Source organism: Diabrotica virgifera, chromosome 6 (genome assembly GCF_917563875.1).
Source record: "Diabrotica virgifera virgifera chromosome 6, PGI_DIABVI_V3a".
NCBI classification, from domain to species: domain Eukaryota; kingdom Metazoa; phylum Arthropoda; class Insecta; order Coleoptera; family Chrysomelidae; genus Diabrotica; species Diabrotica virgifera.
The window spans coordinates 184,254,878-184,268,730 of NC_065448.1; positions in this window are offsets into that span (position 1 = coordinate 184,254,878).

Below are 13,853 nucleotides of genomic sequence, written 5' to 3' on the forward strand. Positions count from 1 at the left end.
CCTGATTTTTGATTGGAATTGCTATTTTTGGCAATTTTCACTCGTTATATAGATAGTTTTTATTATAATAATATATGTATATATATTTATTATAATAATAATACACACACTCGAACATTAGTTAATTATAAAAACGAGCAATATGCAATTTTTAGTTGAAAAGGCAACAATAATAGTCTCGTACAACGGCCTCCTGTATTCAGATGGACTTACCCAAGTTTTTTTATGTATTTTGACCCGTAGAACACGAATTTTTTGGGTAACAGTTGATCCGGATGTCGATAAGGTTGTTATAAACAAAAAAGTTGAGGAATTACATAACAGCGATTTCTCGCAAAACAAAACATGTTTTTGTATTTTTGGGCCATTCTAACCAAAAAATGTTCCTACAAATTTTTTCGTAGGATGCATAGTTTTCGAGATAAACGCAGTTGAACTTTTAAATAATCGAAAAATTGCAATTTTTGAACCCGAATAACTTGTGATTAAAAAATAAAATAGCAATTCTGCTTACCGCATTTGAAAGTTCAAGTCAAATTATATCGGTTTTAATTATTTGCATTGCTAAAAATTTATTATTTTATTGTTAAAAAAAGCTATAAACACCTAGTGCTTGAGTGATGTTTTCAATGATTTCTCATTTAAAATCGAACGAGTAGGTAGAGTAGGTAGAAGTCCAAGCGAGACTATTTCTACGTAGCATGCATTAAAACGCATATATTAGGCACGGGAAACACTATGTGTTTATAGCTTTTTTTAGCAATAAAAAAATAAATTTGTAGCAATGCAAATATTCAAAACCGATATAACTTGATTTAAACTTTCAAATGCGGTAAGCACAATTGCTATTTTATTTTTTAATCAAAAGTTTTTCGGGTTCAAAAATTGCAATTTTTCGATATTTTGAAAGTTCAACCGCGTTTATCTCGAAAACTATGCATTCTACAAAAAACTTGTAGGAATATGTTTTGGTTAGAATGGCCCAAAAAATACAAAAAAATGTTTTGTTTTGCGAGAAATCGCTGTTATGTAGTTCCTCAACTTCTTTGTTTATAACAACCTTATCCACATCCGGATCAACTGTTACCCAAAAAATTCGTGTTCTACGACCCAAAATACATAAAAAAACTTGGGTAAGTTCATCTGAATAAAGGAGGCCGTTGTACCCCCCCTGGCGACAGGACTATAACAAATTTTTACAAATTTCTTATTATTGCTAAAGACATCAAACAAACACTTTTTTAGGTTTTTCGGTTGTTACGCACAGAAATAATAAGCAATCCATGAGAAATTTACACTCATATTAGACTGTATTGAATTATCTTTCAAACAGTATAGGCCTGGATCCCGCGTACCAAAAAAATTGATTAATACCAAGCTGACAATTTGTTAATAGCTTAACGGTGTCTAGTCGGACAAACTTTGATGTACGGGAACACTGGAATAAGGGAAGTTTTAATTGTGTAACAGTTTAAAAATTTGGAACGTCAGATTACGGAAACATTACCAAAACACGAGGAACATGTCAAATGACAGAAATCATGTTGGGTAGTAATAGCAGTCTGATTTTTGCATGAGAGTTTAATGAAAGGGTAGCAAGTCAATTGGATATTCAGTCCGACAAAATGTATGGGACCTTTTCGTAATCTGACGTTCCAAATTTTTAAACTGTTCCACAATTAAAACTTCCCTGTTCCAGTGTTCCCGTACATCAAAGTTTGTCCGACTAGACACCGTTAAGCTATTAATAAATTTTCAGCTTGCTATTAATCAACTTTTTTTGGTACGCGGGATCCAGGCCCATTTGTTATTGTAAAAAACAAACAGTTTCAATTTTTTATTGACAAAAACATGTATTTGTGAATAAATTGCTTTTTCTACAACCGTGTTAAAAATGCAATTTTTAGCACTCCATGCGTGCGTTAAAAATGCTACTTTAAGGCACTAGTACTTTAATAGTATATTAAGTATGGAGAACGGTAAGGGTTTTATACCGATCGAAGACAATGTTTGGAGTAGGAGCGGAGCGACGACTCTAATTATTGTCTGAGATCGGTTACCCTTAACGTTCGACATGCTTATAACGTTTTTTGCACGATTGATACCATTATAAATTATAAAATTAAACATTTTCGTCATATTGACTAGTTTCATTCATTTTGTCAAGATAGATACTTTGGTTGTTAGGTAGTAACTAGGGTGCATAACAACAATGGAGAATTGAGTTTTTATTTAGTTGTCAATAATTTTAAGTACAATTTTGATTATTTTAAATTAAAATATGAGCGAAAGTGAATTTGAAGAAATTGAACGGGCTTGGGAAAAAGGGTGTTCCGCAATTATTCCCGAAAAATCCAAAATCCGTTATCAAAATACCTACCAAAGTTTTAAAAAATGGTGCGAAGGCAAGAATTTAAGAATCGAAGAAAAGACTCTATTGGCATATTTCGTTAAAAGACATATGCAGTTGAAAGCTCCTGGAAGCCTCTGGGCAGAATATTCAATGATTAAATCCACCGTTTTTCTTTATGATGGCATTAATATTTCCAAGTTTTCAACTTTGATCGCGTATTTGAAGAGAAAAAATGTTGTGCAATACTAGTAATACTACTAATGTACGCGATTCTGCAGGAGTTTCTGTTAGAAGTTAAACCACAGCCCAAACAAGTGGGATTTCATTAAATAATTTAACAAATTGTACCATAAGTTTCAATATTAATAAGTAATTCGTTAGTTTTCTTTATTCTTTCAAAAAATAAATTAAAATTAAAAGATTTTTTAACTCGACGGTAAGTGAATTACTTACCGTCGAGTTGGACTACTTACCGTCGAGTTGGATTACTTACCGTCGAGTTGCTATAGTATTTTTACTACAAAGGCGATATTACGTAGGTCAAAATTTTTGACGTAAGAGAACTGTCAAAACATTAGAATGTGACTTTTCATTATTGCCATGTTTATTATAAACATGGCAATAATGAAGAGTCACATTCTAATGTTTTGACAGTTCTCTTACGTCAAAAATTTTGACCTACGTAATATCGCTTTTGTAGTAAAAATACTATAGTAAATATCAACTACTGACGTAAAATCTGTCACGGTAAACAGTCAAAAATGATCAATCGTGCAAAAAATATTTTTTTCTACGAGCGTGCAAAAATGTCTACTTTCGCGCACGCATTTTAGTTTAGAAAGTTTCACTTTTCCGCACGCGTGTTACTTTTTCGCGCGCGTGTTACTTTTCCGCACGCGGTTTTTACTTTTCCGCACGCGTGTTAATTTAGATAATATGTTAATATGGCCTTCAAGTAATTATAATACATGCAATAAACTAATATTTAGATATTATTTACTAATTTATTTCAAATATATCTTATTGTGTTCCTGTTTTATGTTCGATGAAATAAAATTATTTTGACATAACATTCGAAAGTCAAATCGGTAGACAATAATAGTCGTTTTGAATCATCGTCATGGAAACCAAGATCGTCGTCATGCTAACTAATTATATTGAAAGTTTGGTTTTGACAACCTTGTCAAAGAATTAATTTGTGTATGTATTTTCATATTAATTAAATGAATTGATTAAGATTTGGTAATTTTTTAAAGACTCTTAGAAAAAATATTGTTCCTAACTCTTGCAGAAAGTCTCTTTTCCGCACTCGACTGCTAGCCGAACTCCCGCTTCGCGTCGTTCGGCAAACTGCAGTCGCGTGTGGAAAAGAATGACTTTCTGCACTTGTTAGGAAAATAACTATTAAGGCACTGCAGTTCGTATTGACAGTATAGACAATTTTGATGTAATGTCAAAAAAATATAAAAATGGAATGTCAGTCAAGTTCAAGTAAAAGATTTTGTAGATATTGTCCTGTAATTACGTTTGTAGAAAAAATATTGTATGATATGCGTGTTAAAAAGTACATTTTTAAGGCACTCCTGTGAATTGCAGAACTTGCTATCGCTCATTCTGCAAACTTTCATATGCGTCCCTTAAACGTGAACTTTTAACAATTATATCATAAATAACTATTAAAATAAATATTGTTTTAAATGTTACGTTGTTTTTTTTAAATCTGCTTGAAATAATAAGAAAGATCAGATGATTTCATATATTATGGGGGAATGCAATTAGGGAAGCCGACCTCGCATAGATATAATGACAAAGGGAATGATGATCAGATGATTCTTATAAGTTTTTTTGTGTGTATATGTTACAGTTCAATTTGATTCTCAGTTAGAGTTGACTTTTCCTAGTTCGAGTCAATTCCAACTGAAACGAGCAGTAAAAGTTGATTTGAAAAATTTAAATCAACTTTTACTAGTTGAAGATGACTCTTCCTAACTCTTCTTAGTAAAAGTAGATTATAGGGGAGAGTTGGACAAAACGGGATACCATTCTTGTTTATTTGTATTACGGAAAAAATGTTAAAGAAATTATCATATTATTATTTATTATAGGTATAACATTTATTGAAGCACACAAAAAACATATTGTTATATATTTTTAATGACTGGAAAATAGTAAAAAAAATATTTATTAAAGTCCTGCACATCCCGTTTTAGCATACCACGGTTGGATAAAACGGGATAGGTTCACGATATTTAATTTTTTGCATAAAATTATCTAAAAAAATATTTAAGTAGATATAAGACTGCAAAGCAAAATTTACCTTTGAAAAAACAATATCTTCAGTAGTCAGATACTTCAAAAATTAAAAAATTTTATGTTTTATTGCAAAATGGGAAATAATATTTTTATTTGGGACTAGGTACGTATATCAGAACAAAAGTCACATAAAAATATATTGTTCTTTTCTGCAGTATGAGAACACGCTTTATGCCTATTTAAAAAATTAATAGGCCAACAGATAAATAGGTGGATAAAACGAGACATAAAAACTGTATCCCATTTTATCCAACTAATAAGTGTCCCGTTTTGTCCAACTCAGACATTTTTCAAAACAAAAATGGCTCCTGCCTAAACGTGAAAGTAAAATTAGATAGACTACACATGAGAATATTCGTTAATGAGTGCTTAATTAGATGTAATAGTCACCGGAATTATATGTTTAGATATGCAGGCAATATAATGTAGAAAACAACGCACTTAAAAGTACAAAGTACCAACAAAAATAGAGTCAAACAATTCTAAACACAACAAGTTTTCATCAAATAATGGCATCGAGGTAAAACGAACTGAGAATGTTAAAATGACGACGGAGAACAAGTTTTCGTCGTTGTTCGATTGATAGCAGCACTAGTTGGGTCTCTAGGCTAGGTATCCCGTTTTATCCGACTATCCCGTTTTATCCAACTCTCCCCTACAATTTATACGAGTATAATCTCACGTGCATTTTTGATGAGTGTGAGTCTCTTTGTTTTGGCCGTTTCAACTGCTTATTAGTCCAGGCTGTAACGTCGCCCCCGTTAGGTAAATTATTCTGATTCGATTTTTTTGCACAAATTTACTCAAACAAATACATCCTTATAACAAATACACAGCAGGCGGTACCGTGGTCAAAAAATTGTTTAACCAATTTTTGTTAACCAAATTCACAAAAATAATTCTTATCTACTCTACCTCATATTATGTATAAGTTTTTATTGTCTGAAAATTGTAAATATAAATAGCAGTACGTGAAGGGATTAAAGTGTGCCTGAAGTAATAATGTATTTTAAATGGGATTTTATTTTTCGCACTGTTTTTTAGCACACTTTCATATAATCAAATATCCTTAACTTTCACCTTGTCATTGTGATGACATGTGAGCAATAAATTACAAAAAAAGTTTTGACAGTTTTGTGGTTTAACAGAAGTTTGAATTTTTAAATGTCAAACTTCTAAAAAATTGTAAAATAGGAATTTATTCCAGTGACGAAGAGTTGCAGTTTTTTTATTTGTTTTTTGGTAGATAAAATATTGTATGAAACTGTGCGTGAAGTACTTTTTGCGCACTTAGGCGATGTATAGCACTCGGCCCGCTCGTGCTCTAAACAACGCAAAAAGCATACTTCACGAACTGTTTTATAAATAACTAAATATTTCACTCCTGACAAATTTTTTAGATTATTTTGGTCATTCGGAGAAAAAAGGTCTCTTGTGATTTGTCTCTAAAATTGATAGTTTTCGAGTTATACGCGATTTAAAATTTGAAAAATGCGAAATGACCATTTTTAAGGCTTAATAACTCGATTAAAAACTGTTATTATGAAAGTCAGAAAGTCATCTAATCAAAGTTTAAAGCCTCCCCTACAAGATCCTGAAGAAATTTTTGTCATTATTTTATTAGTAAGCTATTATTTTTAATTATCAACAATGAGCGTTAAAAGCGAATTGAGGCGGCCGTCAATGTGAGTGCGAGTAAGATCCTACATTCCGACCGTCCAATGGTGCATCTCAGTCGCACTCACATTGACGGCCGCCTCAATACGCTCCTAGCGCTCATTGTTAATAATTAAAAATAACAGCTTAGTAATACAATAATGACAAATATTTCTTCAGTACCTTGTAGGGGGGTCGTTAAAATGTGACTTGGTGACTTTCTGACTTTCATAATAATAATTTTTAACTGAGTTATTAAGCCTTGAAAATGGTCATTTTCGCATTTTTCAAATTTTAAATCGACTGTCAAACTAACGTCAGAACGTGTATGTATCGATCTGTAAATTGGTGCCGAAATTTGTAATTATTACTGTAAATACTAGTTATTAAAATTATTTTTCGCTCAAATAGTAACTAATAACAATTGTGTTACGTGTTAATCATCAAGAACAAGCTGTAACTTCAGTCAGTAAGAGATGTTTTACTTAATAATCTTCCAATTTAAACCCATTCAGTGTCAAACTGTCAATAGTTTTTCACTGTTGCTATCCCGTCCCAACGGACGCCAACGGTTAGGCAACCAGTATTGCAGTGATGTATCCAAGGTTATCACTTATTTCCAGACATCCAAAGTGTTAATATAAACAAATTCAAGTTACTTTTGACTACATAAGTAACAATTTAAATCAATGTTCCCTCACTGTTAGCAACACCATATCTGGACCCAATTCTTCCAGTAATCTTACTAGTTCATGTCCAATTGCTACTATGAATAAACAACATCTCAAGTATCCCAAGAAGACCGAAGCAATTTTATAATTAGTTGTACGTCTCTATAGTATCCAATGATTATCCAATTTTTTTTCTTCATAATTTTTACCTAATGTTATTTAAGATTTAGAAATTAACTGCTATAATAATTAGTTTTAAGTCCTTATTATAATTAATTATTATATAACCAATATTGTTTGTGTCATTGGCCATTGCTGTCGAGACACATAAATTTAAATAAAAAAAAACAAAATTTAAATCGCGTATAACTCGAGAACAATAAATTTTACAGAAAAATCACAAAATACCTCTTTTGCTCCGAATGACCCAAATTAATGATGTAAAAAAATGTCCGAATTGAATTTTTTTTGCGAATTTGTAAAAAAAAAAATTTAAACAATTTTTCGATTACGGTACCACCTGACACCCTGTGGATTCGTTATAAGGACCTCTTTTTGAGTAAGTTTGTGCAAAAAAATCGAACTGGAATAATTTACCTAACGGGGGCGACGATACAGTCTGGACTGTAAATATCACGATTTGTACATAATATACAGTAACATTTAATTTATAGAATCGGTTGTTTGTGTGAATTTGTGAATCAACTTTTACTAAATGGCATTGGGAAGAGTATACTTTAACTAGTTGGAGTCTACTTTTACTAGTAAATGTTGAATAAAAATCTTCATTTTATATTTATAATCAACTTTTACTAAAACCAGCCGTTTGAGTCGACTCGAACTAGGAAAAGTCAACTCCAACTGGATAATCAACTTAAACTGTAAAATATATAAATAGTGGAAATATGAGCCTAGAATACATGAACTGGCTTAACCAATTCTCTCAACTCCAACCCTGTTGTTCGGGGAAGAAATATAATCTCTGGATTAAACGTTTAAACGCACGCAACGAAATCACATCACAAATATATGTAAGTTTCTAATTCCCTGTTGGATTTTGGTGTACTGAATATTCATAAAGAAAAATAGACACCTGAGACTTCGGCATTCAATATTTCTGTTCTGCGTCTGTGTCTCATTCTATACGCGTTTAAATTATTTCAGAAAATCATAATTTCAAAGGTCTCTGTTGCTGTTCTTCTGACAGAAATTATTACAATTTGCATATTTGCCATTGTACATTCATAAAAAGAATTTTAGATAACGCAGACAATAAAGTAGAATCTAGTATCCTTTTTTAGTTTTAAAATACGTGCATTTATAATTAAACCTTTTTACATTTTCATGTCGCGGTGTGGGATTCCTGATATTCATTTATGCTGATTCGAAATGTTTTGTAGAATATTAAAATATACTTTTTGCGTTAGTTCTTTTTATACTTTGTTTTTCATATATTAGATTTCTGGAAACTTTGACAAGATATTATATAAAAACTTAAATGTATGTACATTGTACATATATAAAAATATTAGCATATACAGGGTTGCGAAAAAGTCTGGCAACACGGTAATTTCGCTTATTTGGAACTAGAGGAATTGGGATAAAAATATAAAAAAATCATCCGTTAACCTATGTATCAACGTCGTTTTAATGCTTGTCGGGTGTGTTCATTTAATGAATGATTTAGTTATATTAATTAATTACATTAATAAAAATATTAATTATATCACAATACGTTATCCCAATTATATCGGCCATTTTCATGCAACTGCACTGCCACCTGCAGTCGATTGAGTTCGCGAATAGATTTTGGTGGGTATGGGCACAGAATAGGAAACAAGGAACATAGGAACAAACTTGTTCCTTATTCTGTGGTATGGGTCTTCTAATGCGGCCGATACTATAGTGGTAATTACACTGTTGTCAAATCTTCCGTTTTTCTGGAAATCTAATGAACTTTCTTATTTCAAATGGAACACCCTGTATATTTTTTGCGTTTAAGTCCTTAATAAATACGTATTATTTTTTATGTTATATTTCCTATACCTAAATGCCATAATTACGGAATTATTCACACTTGCCGTGTGTCGAATACGTATTTTAATCGGAGGTTCCTGTGGCAGAGCATTTTATATGCAGCTATTAACATTTTTTATCGGTCATCAATTTTTTGTTGGAGACGACAATAAATGTCGACTGTTTGGCGAGCCCTCGTCGTGCGGAAAAAATCGTGTCGGATCTCGCTCGCCTATGAATAAGAATAGCGCCGATCACATTTGTCGGGGATCGGGGCTAGTGATGTTACATAAAGTCAACAGAGAATTTGTGATATTGGGAAAAATAAATGATGAGGTTTCGCTGGAGTTTTACTCTAAAGATAATGGGGATTGTTAAATGATAAATAGTTATAAAATACATAATAAAATTACAGATTTTCGATTTTCTTACAAAATCGTCATCGGTGTTAAGAAATAAACCTAAAAGTAAATATAACCGTGTTAATGAATACAAAGATGATATTTGAAATTTTGACTTAGGTTAAAGCAAGTTAGTTATACCTACTTACAGGTTGAATGCTAGCTGAGCCACTAAAGAAATAACAGGGTGAGAATCCTTAAATGGTATATAGTTAAACAAGTTAAATGGTATATAGTTAGTTTTTAAATATTCGCTTGAAATTCCATAGAATGGATAAAATTAATAAGGAATTAAAGTATGACATTCCCATCACGTGGGATATAAAGTGAGTTGTTTTGTCTCTACTTTACGAAAGTTAGATGGCAACCGAATGAAAGTTAAGTGCTGTTTCTGAACGGTGTCAAAAACAAACTGACAATGTGAAATTGACGTTTTGTAAAATTTATCTAGTATTACAAGAAAGCGTTTTTGCGTTTAAGTCCTTAATAAATACGTATTATTTTTTATGTTATATTTCCTATACCTAAATGCCATAATTACGGAATTATTCACACTTGCCGTGTGTCGAATACGTATTTTAATCGGAGGTTCCTGTGGCAGAGCATTTTATATGCAGCTATTAACATTTTTTATCGGAAATCAATTTTTTGTTGGCGACGACAATAAATGTCGACTGTTTGGCGAGCCCTCGTCGTGCGGAAAAAATCGTGTCGGATCTCGCTCGCCTATGAATAAGAATAGCGCCGATCACATTTGTTGGGGATCGGGGCTAGTGATGTTACATAAAGTCAACAGAGAATTTGTGATATTGGGAAAAATAAATGATGAGGTTTCGCTGGAGTTTTACCAGTTTTATCCGATACCAGTATTCTACATAAAATAACACTGACTGATAGTATAATTTCTTTCAAGTCAACACTGCATCGGGAGTCGAGCTACCAGTGGAAGGAATACTCTTTTTTGAATCAAAATAGATACTCGTTACATTCAGCCCGATATTCCCAAATTTCCTTGGTACAAGTCTTGTAGAGCTTCTAGAAAGTAAATAACTTCTATTATTAGAGTACGATTCGGGCACGCATGTTATCCAAAGCATTTATTTAAAATACAGGTTTTGGATAATGATAAATATGAGCATTGTGAAGAGGAAAGTGATTTAGATCATATATTTTTTGGTTGTTCTAAAAATACAATTTACTCATCTAAATTAATAAATGATTTAATAAAATGTAAAGTAGCAACTCCTTGGAATATACTATATTTATTATCACTTGGTTTTGTAGATGTATACAACTCTTTAATTAACTTTTTAAAAGACAGCAAATTATCATTATAATTCCCTTAAACATTTTTAATTAATACCTTTGGTAGTTAGTTGTTTTAGCTGTTAAGCTTAGTGTTACTTAATACCTTTTAGTTTTTATCTTTGTTTTAAACCTGTTTTGTATAACTTGATAACTTGTATTCCTTATGTGGCTGGCAGTATGACGGTAAGTCTAAGCCAACAAAAAAAAATCTAGTATTACTCTAGCCAACCTGTTGTAATAATGCTTAATTAAAATTTTAACAGTAATAGCAAATATCAACAAAGTTGTGGATTTAATTACATTTAGCCTAAAATTGTTAATTGGGTTTCGTTAGTACTGTTGCTTTTATTTCTCCTTAAAGTGCTTGTTGCTCATATTTCTTCTTAGCGTTGTAACATTTTTAAAGTAGACTCATGTCCAACCTCAAATATTCCATAATATTTTGTTATCGTGAAAGAACTTGTTAATCCTTTTTGGTTTTATTAAAATAACAAATATTATTGGAAAATCTCATCTAAGAACCTATTTAAATATGCCAATAATGTGCATTTTATGTAACATAATCTGAAAATCTAATTTAAACGTATTTATCATTTTGGTTGTAAACGAATTTTCACAAGAAAATATTATCCAAAATATAATAAATATAAATAATCACATCCGGAAGTTCTTCGTACACAAAGGAAAAGCCACAACTGAAAATATTTTTCATAATAATCCCTTTCATTCGTTTCCCCATTACTCTGTCTTATTTATTCAAAATTTGTTCCTTACTGAAATAAAGTCTCACGAAAGAGAGTGTGGGGGCGAGGGAGTAAATGTAAATTAAGTTATTACCATTTTTTAAACGAGTCTCGGTGCAATTTCTGTTGTCAGATTGATGGACGAGATAAACTATTATTTTTAGATGGTTTCCAGGGGTCAGTAACCCCCATAGCGACCATTTATAATTGCACCAGGTGAATTACGGCCGCCAGGTCGGCGGTAACGTATTTTTTCGAAGGCTGGTTTGAAATTTCCACTAAATACATTTTAAAATAAAAAATTTAATCCTTCTTCCGAATATTTTTCTTTGCATAGACTGAACCAATCCCATTACTTTTTCAGAATATGTTCATTTTCCGGCTTTACTAAGTTTTACCATTTCTTCCATCTTATTCGTTTAAATTTACACAATTTCATTATCTTTACGTACTGTAGGATAGCATTGCGTCGTGTCAAAATCGTGTAGGATATGTAAAATATAATGTAGTTTCTTTAAAGGCGTCACATAACAATTTATATTAATTCACAAAAAAGTGAAAATAATTGGGAAAAAAGTTGCCTACTGTTGCCCTAAAAGATAATCTGTTTTTTAACGATATCCGTAACTTTTTGTTATATATAAACTTATTTTTCACTGGAGCTTTGTTTAAAATTTTACACCTTCCAATACAAAACAATGTTGTTCAAACATTTTATTACATAAATTATAATATGAACATACTTTTTTCCAGAAAATTTAAGAATTTAACAATAAAGATTAACAAAATAAAATGAAAAAATAATCTAGCGGATGCTGAAAGTTGTGAAAGTAGAAGCATATTGCATTTTCTTAAATCAGTGCGAAATTTCTAAAGTGGAATTTATAATGTATTAATAATTTAACTTACGTTTTTCCTGTGCTTGATAAATTTCAGATAGCAAATCAGAATCAGCATCATTTTTCTTCGCTAAATACATTAATACTGGCTTCTTCTAGATACAATTTAAGTTGTCTGAATTATTTATTTTTAATCTTAACATACACATTTTAACTTGAATGTAGTAGTAATAACAACTATTGTTTAAGATTACTGAAGCTAATATTGTGACCGCAAGAAAGATAATATAGACAAAGACATATTCGCAATTCAGCAATAACTACATGGCAACAGTAGAATATGTGCGTAAGATAACTTAGTGTGGCATTAATATTTGTGACCAAAATGGGTAAACGACAAAATATAACAACCGTATGATATGTATGTTTTCTTAGTGTTGCATTATAAAATTTGGGTTAAACAGAATTAAACTACATAAAGATATGTAAAATTATGAAAAAGGTATTTCACTTTTTATTTATCTTAGTGTTACACTCAACAGAACGGTTTATTTCGAATCATTTGACAAGGATATCACAAAAGTCATTTTTTTACATATGCTATTGTTGCTTTGAGGCGACGATTGACAAATTCACAAGGTCGCTAGGTCAGCGGTACTGTATTTTTGTTCGAAGGATATTTTGAAATTTCAACTAAAAACATTTTAAAACAAAAAATTTAATTCTTGTTCCAAATATTTTTCTTTCCATCATTAGACTGAACCAACCCAGCTAGCAAGATAACGTTACATTAACGTTAAATCTAGGTTTTTTTGTATTGTTACGTAACATCTATCAAAAAATGACGTTACTGATACGAAATTTTAATACGTATATTATACGTATGAATTTATTCGTTTCTGAAACGTGGCTCTTTGGTAGGGTTTAATGCGTATGAATTTATTCGTCTCTAACACGTGGATTTTTGGTAGGTATAGACACGTATAAGATCTCGTTTGAGATTGCAGCGCCATCGCGTATTTATTTTGAACCATTTATTAATAACTAACCTTACATTTCCGTGATTAAAATCGTGTCTGTTTTTATGGAGTATGGAGTTATGTAAAAGAAATCAAATTATTATTGTTGTGTGCCTCAATGTGATTCTTGGATAAAGCGTACCTAATAGTAATTTATCGTTTCATTATTTCCCTAAATAGGATAAACAAAATAGAATTCTATTCAATGACAGTTTAGTTGAAAAACGAAATGTATGGAAATATCTTCTAAAAATGGGTAAGCAGCCTAGTCCTCATATGAAAGTGTGCAGTTTACGAATGAAGATTACTTCAAGGGTATGTTTATATATTGTAATATAAAGTAGCTATTAATAATTTTGTCTCTTTCTCTTACATAAAAGTCAAATATATAATAAATGTTTATTTCAAATATTTAATAAATGTGGCAGCATCATGTATGTGGTTTTATTTACACAATAATTTTAAGTCCTACCTATTTATAAATATCATATAGGTATACCGAAAATTCTCCTAAAAAGTGACGTTTTTGTGACG